This window comes from Zea mays, chromosome 5 (assembly GCF_902167145.1).
Source record: "Zea mays cultivar B73 chromosome 5, Zm-B73-REFERENCE-NAM-5.0, whole genome shotgun sequence".
In the NCBI taxonomy this organism is placed as follows: Eukaryota; Viridiplantae; Streptophyta; class Magnoliopsida; order Poales; family Poaceae; genus Zea; species Zea mays.
Genome location: NC_050100.1, coordinates 143,658,151 through 143,674,963, shown reverse-complemented (window position 1 = coordinate 143,674,963; position 16,813 = coordinate 143,658,151). Strand labels below are relative to the sequence as shown.

The 16,813-nt window shown below is 48.8% G+C and overlaps 1 pseudogene; it reads right to left on the bottom strand.

Annotated features, from left to right (window-relative positions):
- Positions 1–13,208: 13,208 nt before the first annotated feature.
- On the bottom strand, positions 13,209–14,654 carry LOC103626976 (U-box domain-containing protein 27-like; annotated as a pseudogene).
- Between the last annotated feature and the right edge of the window lie 2,159 nt (positions 14,655–16,813).

Sequence of the window (16,813 nt, the reverse complement as noted above, 5' to 3'; positions counted from 1 at the left end):
TCATAGAGTTTCAATGTAGTTCTCCTAGGTTTCTACACATAATACGTCACAACTTTCTCGAAACATTCTCAAATTTTTATCACAGCCTCTACATATGATATCATGACACGTGAACAAGTTTTATGATTTTTTTGATTTTGTTTGTGTTTTATACAATTTTTAAACTGCTGGATGGCAAGTTCACAACCATGTTGAATGAGCATGGTGCTCGAAGTTTCTGGTCCGCTCATGAAATCGGTCGTAACTTGTGCTAAATAGCATGTGTATTATTTTTGCATGCATGGTTTTCTAAGTTTTGAGTGACTTGCAGTTCAAATGTGAATTTTCCGAAGAAATTCAAATAAACAAACTAAATCTAATAGCTATAGAAAACACTTTTCTAATTGTCCTAAAATGGTACATGTAGGTCTACATAGTGTAGAAACATACCACAAAAAGTTTGGTTGGGAAAATAAAAAAATAAAAATGTACTTTGCCGAGTGTCTGGGGGTGACACTCGGCAAAGTAAGCTTTACCGAGTGTCAGACGGCAAACACTCGACAAAGTATTTTCGAAAACCCTAAATCAGACCTTTGCCGAGTGCCTGTCAGATGGCACTCGGCAAAGAATATTTTAAAATTTTAAAAAAACCTTTGCCGAGTGCCAGATCGCGGGCACTCAGCAAAGAGGGTGAAATTAACAGGTCGAGCGGTCTGTTCTTCCTCTCTTCTCTCACTCTCACTCTATCTCACTCTCGTCGCCGCCGTCGTCTCCCCGCGCGCCCTGCCATCTCCCTCGCGCGTCGTCGCCTCCCTGCGCGTTGCCTCCTCCCCGCACCGTCGTCTCCTCCCCGCGCGCCGCCTCCTCCACCGCTCTCCACCGCCGCCCGCTCTCCACCGCCGTCCACCGCCTCCTCCTTCGCCGGACGCGCCCTCCGTCGGCCACCCTCTGTTGCCGGTAATTAAGGTAATAAACTTATTGAATTTAACTTATTGAATTGTACTTATTGAATTTAGGTAATAAACTTATTTAATGTACTTATTGAATTGCAAGCTTTGTTGATTGACCGGCAAAAGAATTTAGTGACACTATTGTTTTAGCCTGTCAAGTCCATAACTATGTTTAGATTATTGAAAAGGAGGTGCTTGCTTCCAGAACAACTCTGCTAATATTATTGAAAAGAAATTAGTTGCACTATTATTTTAATAAAAATGTAGTTTGCATGTAATATTACAAATGTAGTTTGCATGTAGTCGGCCACCCTCTGTCGCCGGTAATATTATAGTTTCCATGTAGTATATATAATAAAAATGTAGTTTGCATGTAGTTATGTAGTTTTGTTGTACTATCTCTCATGGATTGAATATATATAGATGTGATTGCCGGCCATCGTGTCGTTGAATTATGCATGGATGTCAGCCATCATGTTGTTACTTATATTTGCAGGCTTTGGAAACCTCCCCGTGCAGGGGAGGTGCTGCCAAATTTTTTGGTTGACAGACTTCTTCATATATGTTAGAGGATGGAGGACCGTGAGTGGATGTACACGAGCCGTAGAGGAAGGAACGATATCACCACTGAATGGATTAGAAACACCGATGATTTCGTGAAACGAGCATATGGTGAAGCTGCTAAAGGAACGAGTCTAGTCCCATGCCCGTGCAGCAAATGTGCCAACAGGAAAAGAAAACCAAAGAAGGCCATGGTAGAACATATTTGGAAGAATGGGTTTACGCCGGGCTATACTCGGTGGATCTTTCATGGTAAAGCGCATTGTACGAGAGAGGAGGTGCTGAGACAACGTGTCGAGGATTATGACGCAGGTAGCGGATATGTTGAACGACTATCAGGAGGCACAGTACACGGGAGGATGTATGGATGACGAGCCAGAGCCGACTGCAAAGGCGTTCTATGACATGTTCGACGCGGCACAGAAGCTCCTTCACGACCAGACAAAGGTTTCTCAACTGGATGCCATTGGGCGTGTAATGGCGTTCAAGTCGCAGTACAACATGAGTAGAGATGCATTCGATGGCTCGTTGACGGTTATTGGGAGCCTGCTTCTGGATGATCACGTTCTGCCAAAGAGCATGTACGAGGTACAGAAACTCCTTCGTGCACTCAAGATGACGTATGAGCAGATTCATGCTTGTCCGAAGGGCTGCGTGCTATTTAGGAAAGAATACGCGGAGGCAAAGTATTGTCCCAAGTGTAAATCGTCTAGGTTCATGGAGGTAGACTCTGGTGATGGACAGAAGAGGCAGCTCGACATCCCCTTGACAATCCTACGACACCTTTCGTTCATACCGAGGATCCAGCGTCTGTACATGACAGAGGAATCCGCGAAACAAATGACATGGCACAAAAATGGAAAACGATACAATCCTGACAAGATGGTGCATGCATCTGATGGTGAAGCATGGAAACACTTTGATGCCATTCACCGTGAGAAAGTCGAAGAGGATCGTAATGTACGTGTTGCGCTGGCCACAGATGGGTTCAATCCCTATGGAATGAGCACTGCCCCGTACACATGTTGGCCCGTGTTTGTTATCCCAATCAATCTCCCCCCTAGTGTGTGCTTTCAAAGGCAGAATATATTCGTGTCATTGATAATTCCTGGACACCCTGGGAATAAAATGGGCGTGTACATGGAGCCTTTGATCGATGAATTGGTACGTGCCTGGGAGGAAGGGGTATGGACGTATGACCGAGCTACGAAGACAAACTTCAGAATGCATGTTTGGTACCAGTACTCCATGCATGACTTATCGGTGTATGGCTATTCTGCGCCTGGTGTGTTCACGGTAAGTTCCCATGCCCAGTTTGCAAGGAAGCTCTCAGGTTCATTTGGTTGAAAAAGGATGGCAAATATTCGTCCTTCGATAAATGGACAATTTCTCCCTTCTGACCATCCATTCCGCCTAGACATCAAGAACTTTACGAAAGGTGTCGTAGTGACAGACCGCCCACCTGCAACGATGACTGGTGTCGAAATTCATCAACAGATAGATGGGCTCGTGGCCAATACAGAAGGTGGTTTTGTGGGATATGGTGAGCAGCATATGTGGACACTTAAGTCTGGCTTGACTCGACTCCCCTATTATGATGACCTACTCCTTCCACACAACATTGACGTGATGCACACTGAAAAGAATGTTGTCGAGGCACTATGGGCAACAATTATGGACATTCCTGATAAGTCAAAGGATAACGTAAAGGCAAGAGTGGATCTGGCAGCATTATGTGATAGACCAAACCTAGAGATGAAGCCACCAAGTGGCGGAAAGACGTGGAGAAGGCCTAAGGCTGATTTCGTCCTAAGCAAGGCCCAGAGGAAGGAAGTACTTCAGTGGATCAAGATGTTGATGTTCCCTGATGGGTATGCAGCTAACCTGAGTAGGGGGTGAACTTATCTACTACGCGAGTCTTAGTGATGAAGAGTCATGACTTCCACACATGGATTGAACGGATTCTTCCTGCGATGGTTCGAGGCTATGTCCCTGAGCATCTATGGCTAGCGCTTTCAGAGTTGAGCTATTTCTTCTGTCAGCTTTGTGCAAAAGAGTTATCTCGGACCGTGGTTGCAGAGTTGGAAAGATTGGCACCCGTGTTACTATGTAAGCTTGAGAAGATATTTCCACCCGGCTTCTTCAATCTAATGCAGCATTTGATTCTTCATCTCCCCTATGAGGCACGAATGGGGGGCCCGTGCATGGACGTTGGTGCTATCCAATCGAGAGATGTCTAAAGACTATTCGAAAGAAATTTAGAAATAAATGCAAAATCGAGGCTTCCATTGCAGAGGCATACATTCTAGAGGAGGTGTCAAACTTCACAACAACTTATTATGGTAACAAACTGCCGAGCGTGCATAATCCACCCCCTCGTTACAATGACGGCGACAATGAATCGAACCTTAGCATATTTCGAGGCCAACTCGGAAGCGCAAGTGGCTCGACCACCAAGACCCTGACACATGAAGAGTGGCGTCATATCATGCTATATGTATTGACCAACCTTGAAGAGGTGACGCCATACATGGAACAATTTCTTCATGAATTCTGGCGTCGATCAAGGGACCCCACTCCACAGAAATATGACACTCTTCTTAGAAAGGGTGCGAGAAATGGGTTGCCCGATTTCATTTCCTGGTTCAAACGTAAGGTACGTGCTTAGTTTGTAAAAGAGATATGTTTTTGAACTCAATTTAGCATCTTTTAACTTGCGAATACTTGCAGGGCCAAAGAGATCCGTCTATGAGTGCCGAGTTGAGATAAGTAGCCAACGGCTTTGCTTATAGGGTCAAGAAATATTCTGGGTATGACGTCAATGGATACCGTTTTCACACAACAAACTACGACAAAAGTCGGCACAATCGAAAAAGAACGTGTTCTGGAGTCTTTACGCCCGGCCTTGACGATGTTGATTATTTTGGACGAATCGAAGAAATATATGAGCTCAATTTTTATGGTTCCAAACCTCTTACTCCATTGATATTCAAATGTCATTGGTTTGACCCTCAAGTGACGACACAGACACATTCTAATCTTGGGATAGTCGAAATTCGACAAGATTCCACGTTACCAGGAGACGATGTCTATATAGTGGCCCAACAGGCCACACAAGTGTATTATCTCCCATATGCGTGCCAAACGAAAGAACATCTTAAGGGTTGGGATGTTGTGTATAAGGTATCGCCGCATAGGAGGTTAACTGTTCCTAACGATGAAGATTACAACTTAGACCCAGACACATATGATGGAGAGTTCTTCCAAGAAGATGGGCTGGAAGGGAGATTTGAGATAGACTTAACCGAAGCTATCGGAATGGACGTAGATATTGAAATGGTTGTTGATGAGGAGGATGATGAGGTGCAAAATGATAATGACTTAGTAATCCTTGAAGGCAATGACATTAATGACGAACTTGCGTCTTCCGATGGTGTTGAGATTGAAATGGTTGATAGTGATGATGAGAGTTATGATCCGGCTAACCCCGACACATATGAAGATTATTTTTAATCGATGTAATGCTATATGACTTTTTATTTCGCACCTGTTTTTAAATACATCTTTTTATATGTGTTTATTTATTTACTCTTAATTGCAGGTTTTTGGACAAATATGGTGGGCGGTAATTGGCTGAGGAGGAGGAGGGGGAGGAGGAGTAGGACGGCGGACGAGGCAGAGCAGGCGGCGCAGCAGGACGACCTTGTCCAGCAGCAGGCGGCGCAGCAGGATGACCTTGTCCAGCAGTAGGCGGCGCAGCAGGACGACGACGACCAGCAGCAGGACGACGGCGAAGCTCAGCAGACCGCCTCAGGTTCTGGTGCCTCAGGTTCGAGGAGCATCTACCTGTGAGGTCCCGCGAGTCTCCCTCAGCGTCCCATACTTCGGGACAGGCGACCGCTGATTCAGCCAGATGGGGAGAGGCATGTAACTTTATGTTCTTCATTCTTGTTCATATTATGTGTTCAAAATCATAATATAAACTAATACTTTTTTATTTATCACTTGGACAGGTCTTGGACGGTTGTAGATTATGCTGGGGGTCATCGTCGCCCCCCCCCCCCCAATGGCATCCTCGGCCTGCTGTGCAGGGAACACTTCCCTGGACTGGTTGAGTACGCCGGAGTGACGGGCCCAACCTACACCTTCGACCACTACGCCGTCGCCCCCGATGCAGTAGACAGGGACGGCCGGGAATTCAATAATAAGGCGGAGCGGTTGAAGCAAGAACTGTGGGTAAGTCTTAGTATAAATGTAAAATATGTCGCATTCGTTGCAAATTTTTTAAAAAATATATGGATACAACGTTTTTGTATGCATGATTTCTTCATATGCAAGGCTGGATACGCAGGGCGAATGTGGTGGCCACCACGAGCTGTAAGAAGCTCGTCGTGGACATGCACTATGAGGCCCGAATCCAGGCCATCGTCAGCTACCACGGCTCCGTCCTTGGGGAGAGGGTGAGCAAGCAGCAAGCTCGAACCATGTCATTTACCAGGGACCAGTACCTGCAGGTAAAGTCATGCATGTTTGGTACTAGTACTCCATGCATGAATTTTATTTTATCTTCTGATATGCACTTTCCGTGTTTACTTTGTAGATGATTCCACATTGGTGCGCCGCACATCCTCTGTGCTGGGAGCAGATGGTGGATAGGTGGTGTTCGGCTGAGTGGAACGAGGCGCAAAACGCTAGCTGGGAACAGCGTATGATGATGCAAGGTCCCTCCCACCACCAAGGCAGCCGGAGCCTGGGCCAATATGTAGAAGCATGGGTACGCCCTCTTTTTTATTTAGGTATATAGCACTAGATTAGATATTATTTCTAACTATCTCGTTGGTTTTCTTGCAGTCGGCGTCACATGGTGGTCGGCCTTGCTCCACCTTCTCGGCCTATGCTATGGCCCATAAGGGCAAGGCGACGTCCGACGTCACCTACAACCCAGACGACGGGCCCGAGGCCTACACCAACCCCGTCGTCTACAGCCGCCTTCATGACTACACCGCCATGGCGCAGGAGGTCCATGGCCCAAAATATGATCCGAGCACCGAGTCGATCGACCCCGATGTGCTCATAAGGGTCGGAGGAGGCAAGAGACATGGGAGGTACTAGATTGCCGACGGGGCAATTGACTCGTCCTCCACTCCCACTCTGTCTCAGGTGAGAGCAAGGAGCACGGGCTCGAGTCTAGCCATACGACCTCGGCATGACAGCTCACAGCATCGCATACAACAACTCGAGGTTAGTGCTTCTGTAACTCGTCCTTCCTTGAGTTAGATACCTTCTCTTTGAGTTACTATAACGTTGGCTTGTAATATTACAGACTCAACTAGAAGAAGAGAGGAGGGAACGTCAAGAGATGGAGGCGAGGATAATGGTGGAGCTGGAGGCGGCTGATCAGAGGGTGGCGGAGATGTTCCAGTACATGCAGAGCCTTGGCGCCGCACAGGGTTTCGCTCTGCCACCTCCATTGTTCCCTGCAGTTGACCCTGCTCTGTTCCATACTCCTGTGAGTATCAAAATTGTAGTTACATGTTGGTAATGCATCTGGTATAACACATGCAATCTCTTCTCTGTGCAAGGCCAATCTGGGGCGGCATCCAACACCCTCATGAAGGGTACAACCCAACGCAGCACCAGTCCAACCGCCCACCTCCATGAGAGTTATGTATTTAGTGTTTCGAACATAAAACTTATGTTGAATACTTGTGAGAGCTTGTGAACTTGTGTTGATACTTCTGAACTTCTGTTAATACTGTTTGTGTTGAGAACCTCTCAACTTATGTTGAATACTTATATCAGAATTTGTGTTAAAATTGTTTGTGTTGGCTATATATGTTTGTGATGATCTGTGATGTATATATGTGATATCTGTGAAATATCTTTTGTTTGTTTGGATGAAATAGGGAAAACAAATAAAAAAGGTGTGTACTGGTCACTTTGCCGAGTGTAACACTCGGCAAAGCACCTCATTGCCGAGTGTCAGAACCATAGCACTCGGCAAAGAACCAAGACCTGGGCACCAGTATAGGTTCTTTGCCGAGTGTAATGGCTCTGACACTCGGCAAAGAAGCACGCTTTACCGAGTGCCACACCAAGCACTCGGCAAAGTACCTAACATGGGGACCCCTCTGGCGGATTCTTTGCCGAGTGCTGTCAGGCAGACACTCGGTAAAGGTAACTCCTTTGCCGAGTGTCACCTGGGGCACTCGGCAAAGACGCCGTCTCCGTCATCCGGCGCCGTAACGGCTGCTTTTCTTTGCCGAGTGTTCTCTGGTACTCGACAAATCGAGAAAAAGTACTCGACAAAGAAGGCTTTGCCGATGCACTATGTGCCGAGCCCTCTTTGCCGAGTGCGACACTCGGCAAAGTCTTTGCCGAGTGTTTTTAAGGCTTTGTCGTCGGTTCCGGTAGTGTATTGGTCAAGTACTCTATAATTTTCACCACCCTCCCTATATTTTTTTGGATGCGTAACTCATTATTCCAATCGGTAGTACTATTCCTTCTTTAATACTGGTTGAAGTCACTAAACACTAAATCTCGAGCGCATAAATCGTACTAATTAACGCTCTCTCTACTAGGTCTCAGCAGACGGACAAATGGTACTAAATATTAATGATTTTAAACTTATTTATGTAGTAGCAGATGATCAATATGCATACAGGGCCGAGGCGCCTACATGCATCATCAAATGGAGATATGATGAAGGGTCCAGCGCGCAGAGCTAGCGACAGCGTGCATACAAACACATGAAGACAATGTTAAATAAAGATCGACACCCCAGTAGGCATCTTAAATAGCTGTGCATAATAAATTGGGATAAAACTGCAGCAATGCAAGTGGTACTACTACTACTGCGTACAGTATTAACACATGCCATTCCAAACATCCATTATTTATCGCAATATAGTATAACTGCTGAGGTCCCGTGACCCCCAGCATTCAAGTATTTGAACCAGTGTGCATGATTATATTTCTAAATTAAATTTCATGGGACAGTTAGTTTCATGTTCAATTTGATTACATATGACTATATTACATATATAACCAGTGGACCGTACTTTTCGTGCGATCAACATTCGTTTTGTTATTCCGTAATTAAGGATGCATGGCTGCTGCAAACACTCAAGAGCTAGCCTTAACATGAGCTAAAAAGGAAACTTGTTGAAACCTCCAAGCTATATAGTAGACGAGCATGCATTCGTGCGACACAATTGGGTAGTATTCTATTTGTCCACCGGTAAAGCTGCTAATATTGTGCCAAGAATCACTACAGAATCGCAGGCTTTGCCGAGTGTTGTATTCTTTGCAAAGTGCCTTTTGTCGGGCACTCAGCAAAGAAGGCTTTGCCGAGTGCCGAGTGTAAAATAGCATTTGCCGAGTGTCTGCGACACTCGGCAAAGAAGCTGTGTCCGGTAGTGAATTATACTACCCTAGCCTGTTCCAAAATAGTTGAAGTTCCAAAATAGCCTGTGCCAACAATATTGAGGATATAGAGGGAGTATATATATATCAATCAAATGTTGTTTTGAATATAATGTCGTCTCCTATGTATATCAGAGGTCATAAAGCGGTAATCTAACTTCATGGGCATGTCCGTTTGTGCATGTCTTTTCCAAACAATAACTAACGAAGCGCACATATCTCTAGATTCTTGTATGTCTCCTTGTGTATGTCCCATACGAAATAAATCCATGTTCTATAAGTATATTGGTCCACTCGTAGTTGCAGGGATCCTAATCAATGCAATAGGCAGTGTGGTGTGCTGAAGAATTTTCACCTGGGCGCGCAACGCTACATTTGTAACTAACCACGCCCTGTCCAACGCAATAAACTGCCCATACTTGACAAAAGGAAGAGACAAAAGTCTCATTTCAATTGCTAAAGGAGGTGCCGTATCTCTTCTATATGTCTCGTAGTCACATCCTCGTATTATATAGGCGCGTATTGTCGCCCCCTTTCAATTAGCTTCCAAAAATATTCATGTATTAATGTAAGGAGCCAAAGTTTATCTATGTGAAAGATAAATGGCATCTATATGAGAGGAACAAAATGATACTTATAACCATCATGAAAATTAGATGAAGAGTTAGAGGATGGAGAAAATCTCATATTATACCCTTGTCACCAGTAAAGGCATAACCTAGTAAAATAGAGATATCTCTTTCATGTGCCTGCATCACATAGATAGATAGTACCATTATTGAAATCCGGCTCTTTGCCGAGTGCTCAGCGCTTTGTCGAGTGCTTTCTGTCGGGCACTCGACAAAGTCCTGTTTTCGGTAATGACCGTGTTTACTGAGAGCAGAACTTTCGGCACAGAAAGACACTCAGCAAAAAAAAATTTGCCGAATGCCAAACACTCGGCGAACGGCGGCGCTCGACAAAGACGTCGTCTCTGTTACCAGTCATCGTGACGGCGGTTTTTCTTTGCCGAGTACCGAGTGACACTCAACAAAGTCTTTTGTCGAGTGCCCGATAAAAAGTACTCCACAAAGAAACCGTTGTCGATGTACAGTTCGCCGATCTCTCTTTGTCGAGTGCGACACCCGGTAAAGACTTCACCGAGTGTTTTCCAGGCAGTCACTCGGCAAAGAGCCCGATTTCGGTAGTGTACCACTGTACATGTTGTTTTAAACACGGAACAAATCAGACAATACTTAATTTAGCACATACATATAATTTAAATATGCATAAGTAATATGATAGCATGTACATATGTGCTAGCTAGGTGACTATAGGTGTATCGTGCATGGATATGGAGTCACAAACAGACATTTGCAAACGGACAAGCGAGCTCGATTAGATGCTTTGCATGCAAATGCAGGTGCGCACTGTACATACAGTAGCTAGCTAGCTTGCCGCAGGAGAGGGCGTACGTGGGGGCGGAAGGAGATGATCGCGCCTGTGCCCTAGCTATAGCTAGTTGAACATCCGCTCACGAGAAAAAACACACGCTTTCGTCTACCATAGACCACTGTATCCTCTGTCGTACGATGGCTAGATTATACTAGTATACTATGCTTCCGCATGCTGTGGAACGTGGATGCAGTCAGACGTACGCCTACATACTGGAGTCGCGTGGTAATTATGCATGATGAATAATTACCCAGTGCCAGTGGAGAGATGGCAGAGTACTGGATCCATACAAGAGTGCGTGCGCGAACGAATCATCGGTTTCAAATCTAAATCGTCGATAAAAAAGCTGAGTAATTATGCATGATGAATAATTTCCCTACTCTATGAAGGATAATTCATGGTGTGACGTGTTTTATGACTAATCTTCAATCGTACAGATGTATCAATAATTCAATACCCATTTCTCCATGCATGAGCATTACTAGTGTAGATAGGGAGTATTAAATATATTTATTGGTTTTTGAACTAGAGATGATTATGCATCATATACTGGGACGGAGGGTATATATATGTAAGGCACAAAAAAAATTTAGTCTAAAAATACCAAAAAGTAGATCGGTTACATGAATAAATGCAGAAATTATTGCTACTACAGCTTCTTCTTTGTATCCAGCCAGGAGCAGCCTGCAGAATTAGAGAGCAGTGGGGAGGCGAGGCAATTGAATTGAATGACACAAGACACGGAGAAGTCATGGCATAGTTAATAAGTAGTAACACATAAATATACAAATATACATATGAGAGACATGATAGCAGGGGTGTAGACAGGACGCGGCCCTATAACTATAAGTAATGATGAGCTGTTCATATATACACTAGGTGAGTGCCCGTGCGTTGCAACGGGAACATAAAAATATGTGTTATAAGGTATGCACGCCATGTCCCTTTTTTCCCACAGGACTACAGGACCTCACTTCTGTGTCTTGGTGACTACAGAGCAGCGGTGACTCCAGTGCAAACGTCAAGAGTCTCGAGAAAGAAACGGCGGCGAAGATCGAGCAACTCACCCAGCAGGTCGCAAGCATCTCCCTGACCGCCATGGTGGGTCCCCGGCGAGGCGAGGCAACCCGAGCGAACCCCGGATCTGAATATGCGGGGACGACATGGGTGGGGGAAGGGGCACCGAGGACCTGCGCGGAGGAGGGCAAGGATGGCGAGGTGTGCGGGCGAGCATGGGGCGAGGATGGCGTGGATGGTAGAGGAGTGGGGGCATGGTGTTGCCTTATGGATGGTGGGAGCGAGGATGGCGGAGAGCAGGCGGGGCGATGATGGTGGGATCAACGGAGGCTAGGGCGAGTACCACGGGATCAACAGAGCGCGGGCGAGAGGGTGTCGGGGTGTAGACGCCTACACTGCAGACTTATAGAGTAGTAGAGATATGCTTCAATTATTGTGGATAATCCTCAGCCAGACAAGTGTATATTAATATTAGCCCTAACTATATGTATCCGCCCTGGACTGGGCTGACTGCTCCGACCGTTCCGTCCCATCCCATCCGGAAAGGCACATCATATTAACGCCAAAAATAAGAGAGGAAGAGAAACAGACGAAACAGAAGGCTCTGTTGGGCAACAACGACATGTCGAATTAGAAGGCTAGATTATTTGCCAGGGGAGGGTAGTGCAAATAAAACACTTGAGCTTAACATAGAAGACAGTAAATATGACGCCGCGTGATTTTGTGGAAGGCAGTAAACATGACGCCGCGTGATTTCAGTGAACATGACGCGCTACAGCCTGATTTCAGTGCCAGAGAGCCTGATTTACCCCAATGACGCCGCGTGATTTTGTGGAAGGCAGAGCGGTGGCGCGGTTGTGAGCACAGGGGGCAGAACGTGCACCGTGGATGCCTACATTATGTTCTTAAGAAGTAGTAAATATTCATGAAATGTGCTTAAGCTCTAGCGTACTAACCTCCTGCATAAAGCTACCGTTGTAGAAACCACCACAGTTATTTCTGTTCTGCATGGGAGAGTTCCTTTATACATTTCAAATCTAGGTAGTGTGCCAATTATGTTGCTGAAACCTTCACATGCATGCAGCTTCAAGTTCGGAACGTCTGAATAAAGTTATCCCTGCATAAACAAGGGTTAGAGAAGTGGACCCACAGGTTCAGTTTCTGTATTGAAGCAAACAGTATTCTGGTGACCTTGAGCATATGCAAAGCATTGTAGCAAAGTGAGCACTGAAACAGAAATGAATGGCAAAACATTATCACATCAAGCCACCTTCCATGGTGGTGCTCTGCAAGCGCTTGCTTAAAGTGGTTGCAGAAAATGACTTAGTAAAACAATTAAATATGCCTACTTGATGGCATTGCTCAACATTGTTTATACATTCATTTGATGTGATCGTCGTCCATTCAGCTTCTTCGTAAACTATGATCTGGCAGCAAGCAACAATCATTATTGCTTCCAGTTGCTACCTTATCATTCCACATCTCCTGTTGATCATCATCTCTCAAAAGAGATCGAAAACCTTTCAGGAAGAGCAATGAAACAATTCCAATTTATTTGGCCTAAAAATCAATCCTTTGGTTAAATTGTCCACTATGCATGTTCTGATCATGTCTGTACAGATTATTCTTCATCTCACCTTCATGAACTAATTCTTGTTTGTTTCTCTACCGGCTTACATCAAAAGAAAAGAGGAGGGGAGTGGAAATCAATAAACATCACAGGAACAAGAAAACGTTCCCTTGTTCCATGCGATTTAATTGATTCATTGAATTAAATCCATTTCATCATGTCAAAACAGCCACCCAGGATCGCGGCAAGCCATTCTCGTCCGCTCCGGTTCCTCAGAACGGCATGATGTGGGTGGTCTTGGAGTCGTAGCCGGTGAGGCAGCTCTTGGTGTTCACCCTGTATATCTTCAGCAGCTCCAGCGCCATCTGTCTCGCCGCTGGCGAGCACCCGCTCTGCATCAGGAGGAGGAGCCTCGTCAGCCCGCCCTCGGCCGCCGCAGCCGCGTCCGCTGCCCGGCGGTCCTGGTACCGGTGGCAGACCGCTCAGAGCACGGCCACGGCGGCCTCCGCGTCGTCGCGCCCAGCCTTCATCATCTTGCCCACCACCGCAGGGATGGCGTCCTCCGCGTTGGCGCACAGCGTGGCACGGCCCTCGGCGCAACCCACGGTGGACTCGAGGACCCGGAGCGCCTTCGCGGACGCGCCGGACTCCGTCGAGGCACGCAGAGCACGCACAGCAGCCGGGACCGCGCCATGGCGCACCATCTCGCCGCGCGCGACACGACCCGCAGATGGCGGCCAGGCAGGAAAGGCTGGTGTCCACGGCGTTCCTATCCAGGGCGCCCGTATCGTCGACGGTGCCCACGAGGCGTACCAGCTCGGCCAGCAGCTCGGACGATTTGGTCACCGCCGCCTTCGCCTCGCCAGCCGCATTGACGAGCAACAGCTCTGCCAGCCTGGCCGCGTCGATCCTCGCCTCCAGGCCGCTCCCGCCGCGCTTCACACGCGCCAGCGACGCGGTCGAGGCCGCCGCGTCTGCGACGAGGCCAGTGGCCACCCGCTTCTTGTTTGAGTCGTCGATGCCATCCGAGGCCAAGATCAAGGCTAGCACTCTCGTGGCCGCCTCCATGCCTTCGACGCCGGTTTCCTCGGCTCTTCTCCAAAGAACTGACGCGACGGTCTCGGCGACGCGGCCGGCGCCCACAAGCGTGTTCTTTTTGAAGTCGTTGACGTCGTCGTCGGAGAGATAGACATAGACTGCCAGCTCGCGGAGGGCCGGTGAGGGGTCCACTCCAGACGAAGCCACCTGGCGGACGAGGCTCGCAGGAGAAGAAGTCCGTGCCGAAGAGGAGTCGGCGACTCCGGCGGCGCCGCCGGCGGTGGGGGAATAGGATGCGCCTTGGCGGTGGTCACGGCGGCTTCTCGACAAGTAGGGCGAGGAGTGGGCGTCACGGTCACTGGGCACAGCTTGGGCGGCACCCTGGCGGTGCTCATCGCGGACGAGCTCGGCGGCGGCGGCTGGACGGGCGTGGCAGTGGCGGGTTGTGCAGGCAAACGGACGGGGGCGGGGTGCGGGAGAGAGGGACAGGCAGAACCGTGCACCGTGGACGCCTACGCGCACTGCCCTTCTTGCGTTGGGGAAGGTCTTCCTGCGTTGCGCGAGCGTGGGCGTCCTGGGGCGGGCTGCACTGGGAACGCCAGATCCGGGCGTCGGCGTCGCCGCGGCGGCGGTCGGCGCCTGGGGCTGTCCGTGCTCGTCACGGGCGCCGCGGGCTTCATGGGCGCGCACTGCTCGCTGGCGCTCCGCAAGCGCGGCGACGGCGTCGTCGGCATCGACAGCTTCAACTCCTACTACGACCCCTCGCTCAAGAAGGCGCGGCGCACGCTGCTGGGCAGCCACGGCGTGTTCGTCGTGGAGGGCGACATCAACGACGGCCGCCTCCTGGCCAAGCTCTTCGACGTCGTGCCCTTCACCCACGTGATCCACCTCGCGGCGCAGGCCGGCGTGCGCTACGCCATGGAGAACCCGGCGGCGTACGTCCACTCCAACGTCGTCGGCCTCGTCTCCCTCCTCAAGGCCTGCAAGGACGCCGACCCGTAGCCGGCCGTCGTCTGGGCCTCCTCCTCCGTCTACGGCCTCAACTACCGCGTCCCCTTCTCGGGGCTCAGGGGGCAGGGGCATCGCGGGAGGTCGCGGGGGCACGGAGCCGGGGATCCGGGGCCGCCCCACCCACCGCCCTCGTCGATCCGCCATCAACACCGATCCCGTCGATGGAAGGTGAGCGGGGCGGCCGCGTTGATGGCGGGGAGCAGAGATCGAGCGTTGATGGCGGGGAGCGTTGATGGCGGGGAGCGTAGATTGCGGATCGAGGATCGAGGGTGCGTCGGCCGCGCTGCTGGGGCTCCGGTTCGCAGGATCGACGTTGATGGCGGCTCGGCGTCGTATGGATGGCGGGGAACAGAGGGGCGGTGGGTGGGCAGAGCGAACCGGCAGAACAAGCACTTGTGGACGCCTACACTACACAATTAAGTAGTAGTAGATATACATACATATATATATATATATATATATATATACACTAGCTAGCTGAATGCCCGTGCGTTGCAACGCACTACACGGTTGATCTTTAGCGACCCTTATTAGGGACCGACGGTTGGTCGCTAAAAGTTATGGACCGACGGTTGGTCGCTAAATGCTTTTATAACGACGGTCTGTGGGTCGCTAAAAGTCTAGAAATTTATCGACTTATGGTCGGTCGCTATAGAGGTAAGTGTGGGACTGATGGTGGGTCGCTATAGGGGTACGTGATTTTTGTGTTTCTTATTTACTCCACTCTAAAGAACCGAAAAACCAGAAAAAAACTGAAATACAGCCTGGCCCACGTGTCAGGCAGCAGATGAACCCTAAATCCCTAATAGCAATCCAGCACGTACCCTTCTGTCCTTTAGTCTTCACGACTTCAGCACATCATCGTGCACGTGGTCCGTGACCTGTCTCCCCCAGCCGCCCAACCCCACTCTCGCTCGCTCGCCCCTAGGCCCCAGCTGCCGGCAGTCGCCCAGCCCCACCCGTCTCCCCCAGCCGCCCAACCCCACCCTCGCTGGCCGCCGGCAGCCGCCCAGCCCCAGGCCCCAGCCCCGCGGCCGGCCGCCTCCAGGCCCCACCGCGGTCCGCGCCTCCGCCGGCTGCCGCTCCGCGGCACCGTCCAGCGCGCCCACTGCCGGACTGCCCCAGCCCCAGGCGCCCCGCCGCCCCCCACCACTCCATCAGGCCACCAGCACCAGCCGGCAGGCACCAGGCACCACCGCTACATCGGCTACATCGGATTCAACTCCCACGACATCAGCTCCCAAAGACGGCTACATCGGTTTCTTCGTGCTGTGTAAGTGCTCCATATCAATGTCACTTAGCCAGATCTGTATTCTTGACTATTGTTTGCTGCCCACACTAGACACGTTGCTTTTTTTTGTTTGCTGCCCACACTAGGCACATTATTATTTGGTGCTAAAATTATTATTTGAGGTTGTTGGAATGTTAATTTATTATAAATTTCTGTTACTATTGGATTGTGTGAGAGGGTCGATCGATCAGCTAGTAGAAGGGCAGGTTAATGGTACATAAGTGCTGCCCTCATTGCTTTGCTAGCTCTTGCAGAACACATCATATACTACGGTCGTGTTAGCCTGAGTTAGTGAAGGTTGTGCAGGCACACCTAGGTATGGATAAATCCTACATAAAGAGTATGGATAAATCATGGATCACAAGTGAGGCTAGGTACAAAGCAACTTTTCATAGCAACTCTTATGTTTTTCTATAGTTATATTGATATGTAACATAGGAACTGTATGTAGGGAGACAAAGGTTTATAAACAAGGGGTGAATGGTTTTCTAGCTTTTGCATTTAGACATTCAGCAATAGGAAACAAGATACTATGCC